The following is a 13,680-nucleotide window of genomic DNA, read 5'->3' as shown; positions in this document are numbered from 1 at the left end:
AGAATAGAAAAGTGATAATGTATATCTTACCCAACTATAAAAGCAACCTTTTCCTTTTATCAATTATGGAAGTCAAATTATTCATGCAAGAGTCTGCCTTGAACTTCTATGCATTTCAGTTAACTGATGGTGAACTAGGATGAGATGGCCATGCACATGGTTAAGGGAGTATAATTGATTTCAATTGAAGTAGAAGTAGAGAAAAGAAGCATGTCCTTAGTCTAGTGGAGATACTCTTATGGAAAACTGTTGTGAAATGGGAGATAAAAAGGCATGCACCTAGTTAACTGGACCACATGCCCAATTATTTCCCCATGCAAACATATGTTGTAGTTAAGTCCAAGAAAAGTTCCAACTCATCCCTAAATTAGTACATGTGTCCCAATGGTCTTTATTTCACTCATGCATGCACTCCAAATAACTCCCACTCACACTCAAACTTATCCATGTGCATTAATCCTTGTATATCATCCAAATAGACAATAAAAAATGAATCTATAGAAGGGCACAATATATCATTCATTAATTTGATAAACATAGTTGGTGCATGTGGATAGGCCAAATGGAATGACTATCCACTCATACAAACCTTGCTTGGTTTTGAAGGTAGTTTTCTAGATATATTCTTCTATGAGTTGAACCTAGTGATATATGAACTTTAAGTCTAGCTTGGTGAAGTACTTCACTTGCTACAAATGATCTGTTAGATCATCTATGTTGGGCAGGGGGTACTTGTTCTTGAGAAAACAAAAATTCAATTCCCTATAATCTATACACATTTGCCAAGTCCCATCCTTCTTTGGCACAATGATGATGGGTGACCCACATGGTGATGTACTTGGTTGAATGGCGCCTTGTTACAATAAATGGTACAACTATTTCTGCACCTCACTTGACTCTATAGTGCATTTCTTGTACAACTTAATGTTTGGAAATGGGGAGTCCAACGATAGTTGGATCATGTGATCCATTTCCCTCTTGGGTGGTATCCCTTTAGGCTCCTAGAACACATCCTTGTATGGCTGTAGAAATTATTCTAATTGGTGTTTATGTTTATTAGTACACACCTCCAAGGATGCCTTTTCTCTCATTGACTCTTATACAATTTGGTTTTTCTTTAAAATAGTAAAACACACTTCTTTCTTGAAATGATAAATTTCATTGCTTAGTTAGCACTTACTAGTGAAAGTTTTTAATTTCCTTTGTGCATGTTCATGGTGAATGATTCTCCATCCTTGACGAGAAGATATTGGTTGGATCTCCGCATGAATATTTCATATCGTGTGTACATATAGGAACTTCCGAACACCACTCCACATACATCAAGGGGAACTACATCTATTTCTACTACGTCAATAAAACCAACACTAATAGAAAATATAGTTTTGCACTATTTTGTTACTTTTATCTCTGCATCCTTATTTAACCATCCCAGTGGATATGGGCTTGGATGATCACAAATTTCCAATATTAATTTGTTGACCAAATTTTCTATAATTATATTCACCTATTATACTAATTCAAACAAAGCATCAATATTTGTATCCTTGACCTTTATCTTTATTTGGAAGAGTTTGGCCATTTCCTTCTCTTTCTGTTGCCAAATGATACTCAAATTCACCTCCTTTTGCATTAATGTACAGGAGATATTCTCACCCATGTCCAAGTTAATTTCAACCTAGTTGCTTGAATCAATGGCCATGATATTCATCTTCTTATTATCTTTCTCTTTTCTCTTTTGGTTAAGCTCTAGATGCAACTTCCAACACTTATCCTCTATATGACTATCAATGCTATAGTGATTGCAGTGGTTGCTAGGATCTTTGCACTAGTGTGATGTGGCTACTGTATTTTTATCTTTCCCCCACTTTTCCACTTGTTCTTCCCCTCCTTAGAAGCATCCCAATGCTCCTTTTTTTTGATCCACTTGATTTCCCTTTCTTCAATCCTATGTTCTCCAAATATTGTGTCTATACACAATCCTAGTCATCTGATTTGGGCTTGAATGGCATCACTTGCTTCTACATATGGTTTTGTAGACCCCACATATACTTGAGGAGTACATATATGTTCTTTAGGGAGGCACCCAACATTATGACCATATTTCTAAATTTTTTGGTGCATTGATGCAAGAGCATCAACCCCTAGGAAATTGTTTTGCCTAGACCCTATGGGGGTCATGATATTTTCCCAAAGGGGAGATATTCCCTTAAATAAAATTTGTATAAAAATTTAGAAATAGTAAATTTCCATGTAAGTAAAAGTGTCCTAGTTAGGTTTTTAGGGAATTTTGTTGAGAAAACAATCCTAGCCATGTGGCACATAGTAAGAGTGACAAATGATAGGCTAAGGTGTTAGGCAATTTTCTAGAAATTAGGACATATGCCCAAATAACCACCATTCAATTATTATATATTCTATATAGTAGGAAGGGATATATGTATGTATACATGGATCAACTAAAACAAATTGGAGAGTGAAAATGAATGAGGAACATGAGAGCCCCTGCAAAGTGTGAATGTAGACTATATCCCCTGTCAATATATTATTCTATGTAATAAAATGAATTGAGTTTAGGCTTACATTTATGGTGTGTGTGTGTGTGTGTGTATGTGTTTCGATTTCCTATAGAGTATGTGTTAATGCTCTATGAATATCTATGCCTATGCAATGAAGTGATGGTCTTTGTGCCAAGTACGAATGGTAGCCTTAAAATTTCAAGGATTTTTGTGTGTGTGTTTCCTGTAATTGAGTATGGAATTAGATGGCTACATGGCTCCTAGTTAATCACTATAGGATATACAAATTATTGTAGAAGGGTTTAAATTCCTTCGTAGGTCCACAAACAATGTGTATTGTTATGAGTCAAATGCCTCTCTATTGCGTTGTTATATTGAATCTTGACAAGGTGTATTGAATCAGGGAGTTGAATTGAGGAAGGCTTGTAGAAAGTATACCTTAAAGGAGAGCATTGATGCCAAATCAAGACCTTTGCAATGTGCATGTACATTCTTACTGAATGATAAATGGGTTTGAATAAGAGTGTTTTATCTTGTCATTCAAACCTGGATGTTGATTTGAGACAACATTGGAAGTGTAGCAACGGAGGCTCAACTAAGGACCAAAGTCCATTCAAAGACTAAGAAAAATAGTTAGCAATAAACAGAGGAAGACCCATAGAGTGCCGACAACGAAGTGTTCAGTGGTGCACTAAGGATAATCAGACCCATTAGAGTAGAAACCATCGATAACATCCTTGAAACATCGTTATTGATCCTTGGCCTAAGTCACGAAGGCTTCCACCATTGGGACCTGATAGCCCTGATACCCCTACACGAAATCAATGATAATTGTATGGGCCAAAATTAATTCTTATGGATCTGAATTTGAAAGACAAAATTGGACTGAAGGGAATTGTAGGGATATTGTAACCCTTGGCGAGGGGACCAAGAGAAACCCAAGGTTCGCTGTGTCAATTGTTATCAAAGCCCAATATTCAATTTTCATTGAGAAGTAAATAATGTTTGTGTTACAGGAGATTTGTAGCTAGAATAGGAAATTGAAGAGGCTACTCATGGAGGAGAATATCAAAGCGAGTCAAAGAACTAATGACAATTGGTGGCAGAGGCAATAGAGAAATTAGTGGAAGAAAATACTGAGAGATATTTCAGGAAAGAGACCAAATCAAGAACACAAAGAAAAAGGACGAAGATAGATGGTAGCAGAGATAACAAAACATTTATGGAAGACAAGGGATCAAGCCATACAATCATCTAATTCCATATTCAATTGCAAGAAACACATGCACTCAAATACACACAGAAGGGTTTAAATCTTTTGGAGCTTTGCAAATAATGTGTATTTCCATGATTCAAATGCCTCTACATTGTGTTATTGGATCGAATCCTGAAAAGTTGTATTGAATTAGGGAGTTGAATTGAGGAAGGCTTGTTGAAAGTCTACCTTAAAGGGAGAGGATCGATTTAAAATCAATCCCTCTGCACCGTGCATGAAAATTCCCATTAAAAGGTAAAGGGCTTTTAATAAGAGTGTTTTATCTCATCATTCAAATTATGGATGTTGATATGAGACAACACTTGAAGTGGAGCAGGGGACACTCGATTCCTTTGAGGAACAAATTCCATTCAGAGACCAAGTCAGAAAGTTAGCAATTGATAGAGGAAGACCCATAGAGTTCCAAAATCCAAGTGTTCAATGATGCACTAAGGACCATTAGAGCCATCAAAGCCAACAACCCCAATAACATCCCTCAACACATCACTATCAGCCTGTGGCGTAAGTTGCGAAGAATTCCACCATCATCCCTTGATAGCCCACTCCTACACAAAAGCCTCGATAATTCTATGGGTCGAAAGAGATTCTTATGGAGCCAAATTTGAGTGAGAAAATAGGACTGAAGGGAATTATAGGTATATTGTAACCCTAGGGTGGAGGACTTAGAGTGGCCGAAGGCTAGTTGCGTCAAGTGGTATCAGAGCCTAGTATTTCACTTGTGATCAAGAGGTAAATAAAGTGTTTGTGTTATCGGAGATATGTAGCCAGAAAAGGAAATTGAAGAGGCTACTCATGGAGGAGAAGATCACAATGAGTCAAAGAACCAAGGATAGTTGGTGGTATAGATAATAAATAATTTAGTGGCATAAAAGATCAAGAGATATTTCAAGCAAGAGATGAGAGCAAGAACATAGATAAAAAGGACAAGGATAGTTGGTGGTAGAGATAACAGAACATTACGAGTATACAAGGGATCGAAACTTCCAAAGCTAGAGGATTTGGAGTAGATTGAATAGATTTAAATCCAGTAAAGAAGTAAAACTAGAGGATTGACAGTCCAAGCACATTGAAACGAAGAATGCAATATATTGTGGAGATCTCAATGTTTATGAGACTTGGTAGGTAATATGGTCTTTGAGTTTTATTCTAATCTAGAAAAAGAAATTGTTACTTGCAGGTAGTATCATATAGAAGAAGGTTGTGAGAGAGAACCTTTGTAACATAGAAGTTATTTCAGCCGCGGTTGGAAAGTGAAGAGGACAGAGGAAGTCCTCAAGATGACTTAAGAGACAGGAGGAGTTCTCAAGAGAGGTGAGGAGAGTGAAAAAGCTAGAAGAGCAGAGGAATCTCAAGGGTTTCCATAGGAGAGAACCTGTGATACCAAAATACCATGTCTAAAGGAGAGAAACTTGGTGAGGTGTCTTGTGAAGGATTCTTTGCAACTCATAGTGAGCATGGAAGAGCTCATGGAGAAGGAGATGACTAAAAATAGTTGTGTTAAGGGTTTAGAGAGAATTCACAACAAGATAAGTGATGAGGAATTTGAAAGAGAAATCATTGAGTTAAAAGAAAGACTCAGTATGGTGAATATGCTCTACAAGAAATGGAGAATGAAGATCAAAGATATGGATGGGATCTAGAAAAAAAAATTAAGCGCCTTGTTAAAAGGATGTATGCCAAGAAGTTGAGAAAGAAGATGAGGCACATGCTAAGCTCTCAATTAAGGGATGGAGAATTCATGATAACTAAGTATGAGTGTAAATAAGAGAGTGTTCACTATCGTGAACCAGAGGAAGGAGGATTCATGGGATAAGAAGATATTATATATTATTGAAAAAGGTTGATTAAGAGTCTCATGGATTGTGTGAAGAATGGGAGTTTGAAAGAAGAGACATCAAGTGAGGCTAGGAATCCTTATTATTTTAAAATTGATATTTTGTGTATGGTTGTAGGTCACAGGAATGATGAAGGTGGAAAATCATCTATAACTATCATAATGATAGAGGGAAATGAAGGAGTTCCTTTTCAAAGCCTTTAAAAAGAACAAAATCTAAAAAATATTATAATGGGAGATGAGGCAACACTATCTCATAAAGGAAATAAAAGGGAGATCGATACATTGTAGGAGGAATTGATGATGGAGACACCAAAAGAGGCTAGAAATCCTCATGTTTTTAAAACTAACAAATTTTGTGTAAGATTTGTCGGTCATGAGCATGGAAAGAGTGCCCCAAAGGAGGGAGAAAGCGCATAAATAACTTCACTGAAGAAAAAGTACGAGGAACTAAGATTCTCCTATGAGAGCAATCAAAAGAAATCTTGCAAACCACTGACAAAGGTAGCCATGATAGTCAAATGCCTCTGCATTTCATTATTGGATTAAAGTGTGACAAGTGTATTGAATCGAGAGGAAGGCTTGTTGAAAGGCTACATTAAATGGAGAGCTTCGATGCAAAATCAAGCCCATTTCATTGTGCATGTAAATTCCCACTGAAAGGTAAAGGAGTTTCAATAAAAGTGTTTTACCTTGTCAGTCGAACTTTGGATGTTGATCTGAGACAACACTAGAAGTGTAGCAGAGGAGACTCGATTCCTTTAAGGAAAAAATTTCATTTAGATACCAAGTCAGATAGTTAGTGATAAGTAGAGGAAGACCCACAAAGTGCCAATAACTATGTGTTATGTGGTGCACTAATGACCATTGAACTCATTGGAGCCAACTCCCTCAACAACATCCATTGGCACATCACTATCGATCCTTGGCCTAAGTCGTGAAGACTTCCACCATTGGGCCCCAATAGCCCTGATATCCCTGCATGAAAGCCTTGATAATTCTATGGGACAAAATGAATCCTTGTGGAGCCAAATTTGAGTGAAAATGGGACTAAAGGGAATTGTAGGGATATTGTAACCCTAGGGGGGATCGAGAGTAGCCCAAGGATGGTTGCATCAAGTGTCATCATAGCCTAGTATTCACTTTTGATTGAGAGGTAAATAAAGTGTTTATGTTATGGGAGATTTGCATCCAAAAAAGGGAATTGAAGAGACTAATTGTGGAGGAGAATATCATAATGAGTCAAAGAACCAAGGATAGTTAGTGGTAGATACAACAAAGAATATAGTGACCTATAAAATATTGATACATGTTTCAAGTAAGAGACCAAAGAAAAAATGTAGAGAAGGAGGATGAAGATAGTTGGTGGTAGAGATAGTAGAACATTGTAGGAAGACAAGGGACCAGGCCATTCAATCATCTGATTCCATACTCGATTACATGAAAAAAACACACATAAATCCTTGTAGAAGGGTTTAAATGCCTTTGGAGGTCTGAAAACAATGTGTATTGTCATTAGTTAAATGCCTTTGCATTGTGTTGTTAGATCAAAGCTTAACAAGGTGTATTGAATAGGGGAGTTGAATTGAAAAATGATTTCTAAAATTTTTCCTTAAAGGGAGAGCATTGATGCTAAATCAAGCGCTCTGCATTGTGCATGTAAATTCTCGACGAAAGGTAAAGAGGTTTGAATAAGAGTGTTTTATCTTGTCAATTGAACTCCAGAGGTCAATCTAAGACAATGTTGGAAGCATAGTAGAGGAGGCTTGATTCCTTTGAGTAATGAAGTCCATTGAAAGACGAAGTCAGATAGTTAGCAATTGATAGAGGAAGACCTGCCAAGTGCCAACAACCAACTGTTTGGTGGTGCACTAAGGACCATCATAGCTCACACCCTAGATTAAATCCCTCAACATGTCGCTATCGGTCCTTGGCCTAAGTTGTGAAGACTTCATCGGGCCCTGATAGCCCTGATACCCTTGCACGAAAACCATGATAATTCTATGGGCCAAAACTTATTCCTGTGGAGATGAATGTGAATGAGAAATGAGACTAAAGGGGATTGCAAGGATACTATAACCCTATGGGGGGGGGGACCAAGAGTATCCCAAGGTTGGATGCATCATGTCCTTCGATACACTCTGCCCCTACTTTTACCTTAAGTAGTGCCACCAAATCCACTAGTCCTCTACATACTTGATAGGGTAAAATTGTGACTTTATGAGGGTTTAAAGTCCTCTTACTTAGTCACTAGAGAATCTATCTCTAACCTTAAGGTCTGTGTGTGGATTTCCTACCAAATCAAGGAACAACCCTCTATTTTTGACTGCACAAATGAAATACTATGTTCTTCCTCTGTATGATGAAAAATGAAATAATCTTATAATTTGTACAGTTTAACCTTGTAAAAAAATTACCTACAAACAAATTCTTAAAGTAGAAAAACAAACAATGGCGAGAACATAAAATATACACATATTTTCTCCTAGAACCCAAACCAGGAAAACCAAATTGATTTTTCATTCTATTCCTTTCAATGTTACAATCCTTTATATACATGGTGAAGCATTCATAAACCCCAATCCATTAACACTAGATTATAACATAATCGTAGTTCCCTTGATCAGATCTACAATACCATGGGAAAAAAACCATCATTCCCAAAACCATGTGTGAAAACCATGGGTGGGTCCGTACACCATCCTTGGGTCCACGCATGGGACTAGTCGTGGAAGGAATATAACACATACCTAGCATACTTGTTGCAACAAGTGATTTAGTTTTAGAGCCTCAAGTTCACCTTGATATGACTTGATATCAATCTTTGCTTCCATTTTGAATAGGGAATGTTGTTGGCATTGTAGTGTTGCCATTGATGTCAACAAGCTCTTTGTGTTTCTTATCATGTGTATGGTGATGCATGTTTGGTGATGGTCTTGTTTAGTTGGAATTGATGTCAACATACTTATGACTAGACCTAGTAGTTGTAATGAGTTGTGGTTGTTGACTTGGAGATGGATCCACATGTTGTGGTTGGAGATGTTGTTGTAGGATGATGGATTGCTACTCTAGATGCTACATATGTCTCTACATGTGTTGGAGACATTAGATTGCTGCTATATGTGTTTAATTGTGGCTACTTGTTTTGAAGGTGCTTCCACCAGTATTGGAGGAAGTTGTATGGCATGTTTTTGATGTTGCAGGAGTTGGTGATGCTACTAAAGATGTTGGAGATGATGTTGCAGGTGTTAGAGTTGATGAGGTTTCTTCTTGAGGAGCTGGAGGTGTTGGTCTTGGTCCTAAAGTTGGTAGAATAGGTCTAGCATGTCATAGAGTTGTTACTTTCTTATTCATCAGTTTCAAACCTATTGCAGAGGCTTGGAGGAGTGTACAAGAGCAGAGGAAGATGATGGATCAGGTGGCAGAGGTTCTGGACTAAAGAACAAATGTTTTACTTGAGTTTTAGGCCCAATTGTTGAGTACGGTGTTTGGATATAAGTGGAAGTTTTAGCTTCGATTTTCTGGGAAAATGAAGATGAATATAAAAATTCCAAGATATGGGTTTTGTGCAGAACAGACCAAATTAGCTACCTGTTGAATTTTTTTTTAAAATCCGGTCTAGGTTGAGAGAAAAGGAAGGTTCTTTGCCTGGACGCATGCACAAAAGGCTTTGGGAGCATCTCGAAGTCTCTAGATGCATGCATGACTAGATCAAGGGAGCGTCCAAAGCCTTAGACGCATGCACAATGTGTTATGGGAGCGTACAGGGAATTTTTCAAGTTTAGCTCCACATTCCTCGTGTTGTTGAGCTAATTTTTAGCTTGTGACAACTTCCTTAATTAGAAATTTTTGGTTTATGGTCGGAAAAGTTTGTGGGACCTCTAGTAAGTGATCAAAGTTGAAAAGATCAAAAGGGCTAGTGGAGTTAATGTTTGATTGGGTCAATGAGCTAAAATCCGGTCCGAATCAAGCATGTGAACATGATTGTTGAGCTCAATAGTTCTGAGTAATTATTGAGTTGAGCACTTGAGTTCATCTACATATTGGAGGAAGCTCATTTCGAGTTGATTATTTGTCTAGTTGAGTGGTGTGTGTGAGAGCTTGGAGAAGAGCCTACAAGTTGTATGATTTTCTAGTGCAAAATTTCTAAAGTAGTTTGCAACAATAGCAACAATGAGCTGAAGTATGTTTTAGCCATAACATTATGCAGTGAGCAAGTTGTTGATGTGTGGTTTGGAGAAGTGATTGAGGAGATTTCTTTGCTGTTTGTGTGGAGATTTTGTATGGAGGTTTTGATGGAAGCTAGAGTTGCAAATTTATTATAGATTTGATGTTATGTTGCTGCAATGCTCAAGTTGAGCAAGTTTTCAGTGTCCAGTTTGAAAATAGATTAAAGGAGGCTCGCTTGGAAGTAGTGAAGACATGAAGGCTTTAAGTATACAGTGAGTTGGAGAATTTAGTAGATGGAAGAGATTTCTCCATCTAATGGTGGTTGGATAGTTCGATCGAAATTGGGCAAGGTTCATTGGGCATGGTGGCGATCAGGAAATTGGAGCCTATAGAGTCAAATGTTTAGTTCAGGAGAAACCAGGTGAGGATCATTGATTGTGGTGGCTTTCAACAGATGGCAGTCCGTAGATTTGTGAGACAAACAATTTCCTGCTTGATAGTGCCAACATATTGTGAAAGAAGCAAGTCTTCAAGGCTCATGGGAGTGAGTTGATCCATGTATAATTTGCTTGACTATTAATGAAAGAATTGAGCAGTGCAACAACAACAGGGTGGTTTTTTTCCCGAGATGGGTTTTCCACCAGAAACACTTGTGTTTATGTGTTGATTGATTTTATGGTTGCATGTTTATTTGTGATGCACTAATATCTAATTATGTGTTTCAGTTTATGCATGTTAAAGATTAAATAATTGGAGAAAAATTGTATAAGTGCTCACACTATTGATTCACCGCCCCCCTCAGTAGTGATCTAGTTTCCAACAAATGTGAATGGTTCATGACACTCAAGCTACATTGATCATTTTTGGATTCTTTCTTCACCTCCTTCTCAGTTTCTTCTTGATCTCTTGATCTCCCCTCTAATTGGAACTCTATATTAGAACCTCCATCTTATCCAAATGGCTCAAGCTTATTATTCGGGGAAACCAAGGAGATTCACATTACATTTTATATATGCAACTTTTACTTCTTTCCGCAAACACCTCCCCTCTGCAGGATCAGGAGGGTTATTCATAGATTCATCAACAATGACTATGGTTTTATGAATTTTGGCTTAGCCGATCTAACTCCCCTGCAAATATCCACAATATACTCAAAGAAGCCTTCTTCTGATACCAATATGATCTGCAAAATGATGTGGATATTCCACTAGATAGTTCGTCCCAACGAATTTACTAAAATATATTAGAAAATTAAAAAACTACATTATGAGGGTTTATTTCTCCTTAGGTTTTCATATTTGTTAATTATTGTTTATTTCATATACATGCAAATTATAAACATGCAAAAAAAAGAATACTAAAACAAGAACTCACAAACCATAATTGACACAAGATATATACTAGGAAAACCTTTTGCGAGAAAACCCAACTGGAAGGTGAGGTCGTTATTCTCTCTTTCTACGAATAGAAAAAGGCTACAAGTACACATAAGTAAGGTTTGTGGATTGTGGGCTACTATAGTGCACAAATCTTTTCTGTGTGCTCTATCCCTATCCCTCCCAACTACTTTGCTTGTCCATGCAAGAAAATGCACTCGAAAAGAATGGAACCCGTCTTCTTCCTAGTGGCTTGGTTACAAGGGGCTTCACTAGGGGAGCAATACCATACCACATGTGTTCATATTGGGGGATATATATTGAGGAAAAAATGACATAATATATTAAGCATATAATAGGTAGTAAAGGGTTTTTATATTGGAAGGTATTAAAAATGGAGCTCAAAGTTAATGAAAAAATATAAAGGGGTATAAAAAATGTTATTGAAAAAATGGATACCTACAATATCTAGTGAAAGTATGGGTTTTTTAAATTGGGAAGGTGTATTTGGTTCATATTGGTAAGGGGTTAAATAATGTGTTTTTTAGTGGTATTTTCCAATATGTAGTCAAATGAATGGTATTGTTTAGTATGCCATGAATGCACGTGATATGTCAGAGATTCATTAAGTGAAGCCCTTGTGCTCAATTATAACACAAATTGATAGCCTACTAGTGGTTAGGTTTGACCTTTTTAAATCTTAACTAGAATGACAATATTGGCTCTTCTAGAGCCTTCTTCATCATGATCACACGACTAGCCCTTTTCCATTAATAATGGGGGTTAACATGGCATCCTCTTAAATGGTGGTCAAAATAGGAAGGCCAAATTTTTAGTGGCATAACTTTTTCATATAGACTCCAATTAAAGTAATTATTTCTCCATTGGAAAGGTTTATGTGTGTAGAATAGCAAAAAAAATTGCGGCACTAACGCAACAAAGTTTTACCCAAAAAAATGTCATTTAATGCCTCAAACATCTCTTGAAAGGTTTTAGACACCAATTTTCTAAATTGGGTCTCATTGGTAAAATGGGTCCTGTGAAGTGTTGCCTCCACTTTTTCCATTCTGAAGGCATTGAGATAGATGGAAAATAATATAATGATCCAATCTAGATCAATCATTTCCCTTTTCCTACCTTTTCTTGTGGCTTTTACCCTCATAGTGAACCTAAATCCGAGGCTTACTTCAAGGTCACTTGAATGAGATATGAATGCAATAGTTATTTTGTGTAATAAGACTATCTCATAAAATCCCTCCAACCATGTTTCTTAAGTTTATTGTCCAGAGAACAAGTTCCCTACGAGTTTACTTTTAGTTGGTTTTGTTTGCCATGTTATCAACAAGTGATAGGGTAGAAGTCCATCAATAATTTGACCGATGTGCATACAGTGTAGTATCTGGAAGTTTACGAACATCCTGTTTGATAATTTAACGTCAAATACTTTAAGAAATTAAACCGATCGACAAAGTGTTTTCAACTATGTGTGATTTTATAATAAATGCATGATATACATAGTGGTAGTGGTATAAAATATTCTCCACTCATATGTATAATTTTTTTATTTTTTCAATTGGGTTTATTTTTGTGTGTAAGAGAAATGATTGTTATTATTTTCACCCAAGTTCAATTCCTACAATAGAGTGATAGTGGTGTAGAATGCTTTTGCTCATATGGATAAACATTGTCAAGACTTTTTCAATTGCATTTATTTTTTGAGATTCAATTCCCACATATGACATTTTAAACTCATATCAAATATATTATTGCAATAACTTCAAGCCTTATTGTTAAACTACCTTAAATATTAACAAATATATTATTCCTACTTATAAATATAAAAAATTTACAATTCTATACTTTAATTATATAAACATAAATACAAAATAATTAAAATAAATTTAAAATAATTGTTTTTATAAATATTTTATTTTCAAATTTAATAAATAAATTTAAAACAACTTTCTTCTTCCACCATCTTAATTTTAAATCAAATTACCCAAAATTTCCCCTTGTTTAGGGAAAAAGGTTTAAGAATCCACTAACTTTCCCTTATATCCAAATACCCACCATGTTATCACCAAATAGGGGTTTACATTGTTCCTAGTCATGGTCTTAGATAAGTGTCAAGTCACCCTATGTTTAAATGGGTAGGTGATAGGTTAGGAGTCTCAAAGGTTTCATTTTTCATATCCAAATAAAGTCTAACATATTTTTTCCATGTTTCATGAGTCTTACATTCTTTTTAGAAACTCATAGCTTAAGCCATTTTGAAAATTTTTGGAATTAGCCCTAAAACCACGTTTTCATAGCGCAGATAGTGTAAAATGTTTGTTTTGTGCTACGAAAACACTGCTCTTTTCATAGCGCTTTTCCTTGCATGCTACGAAAGCATCGATTCGTAGAATAGTCTTGTTAAACATCAATCCGTTAATATTCCGTTAAAATTTTCATTATTAGGTGTCAGCTAGGAGTCAGTCCTTAAGCATGCTGCCATCCAAACTC

This window comes from Pinus tabuliformis, chromosome 4_1 (assembly GCF_031772625.1).
Source record: "Pinus tabuliformis cultivar Carrire ecotype Pingquan chromosome 4_1, CPIR1, whole genome shotgun sequence".
Lineage (NCBI taxonomy): Eukaryota > Viridiplantae > Streptophyta > Pinopsida > Pinales > Pinaceae > Pinus > Pinus tabuliformis.
This window is presented reverse-complemented; position numbering follows the sequence as displayed.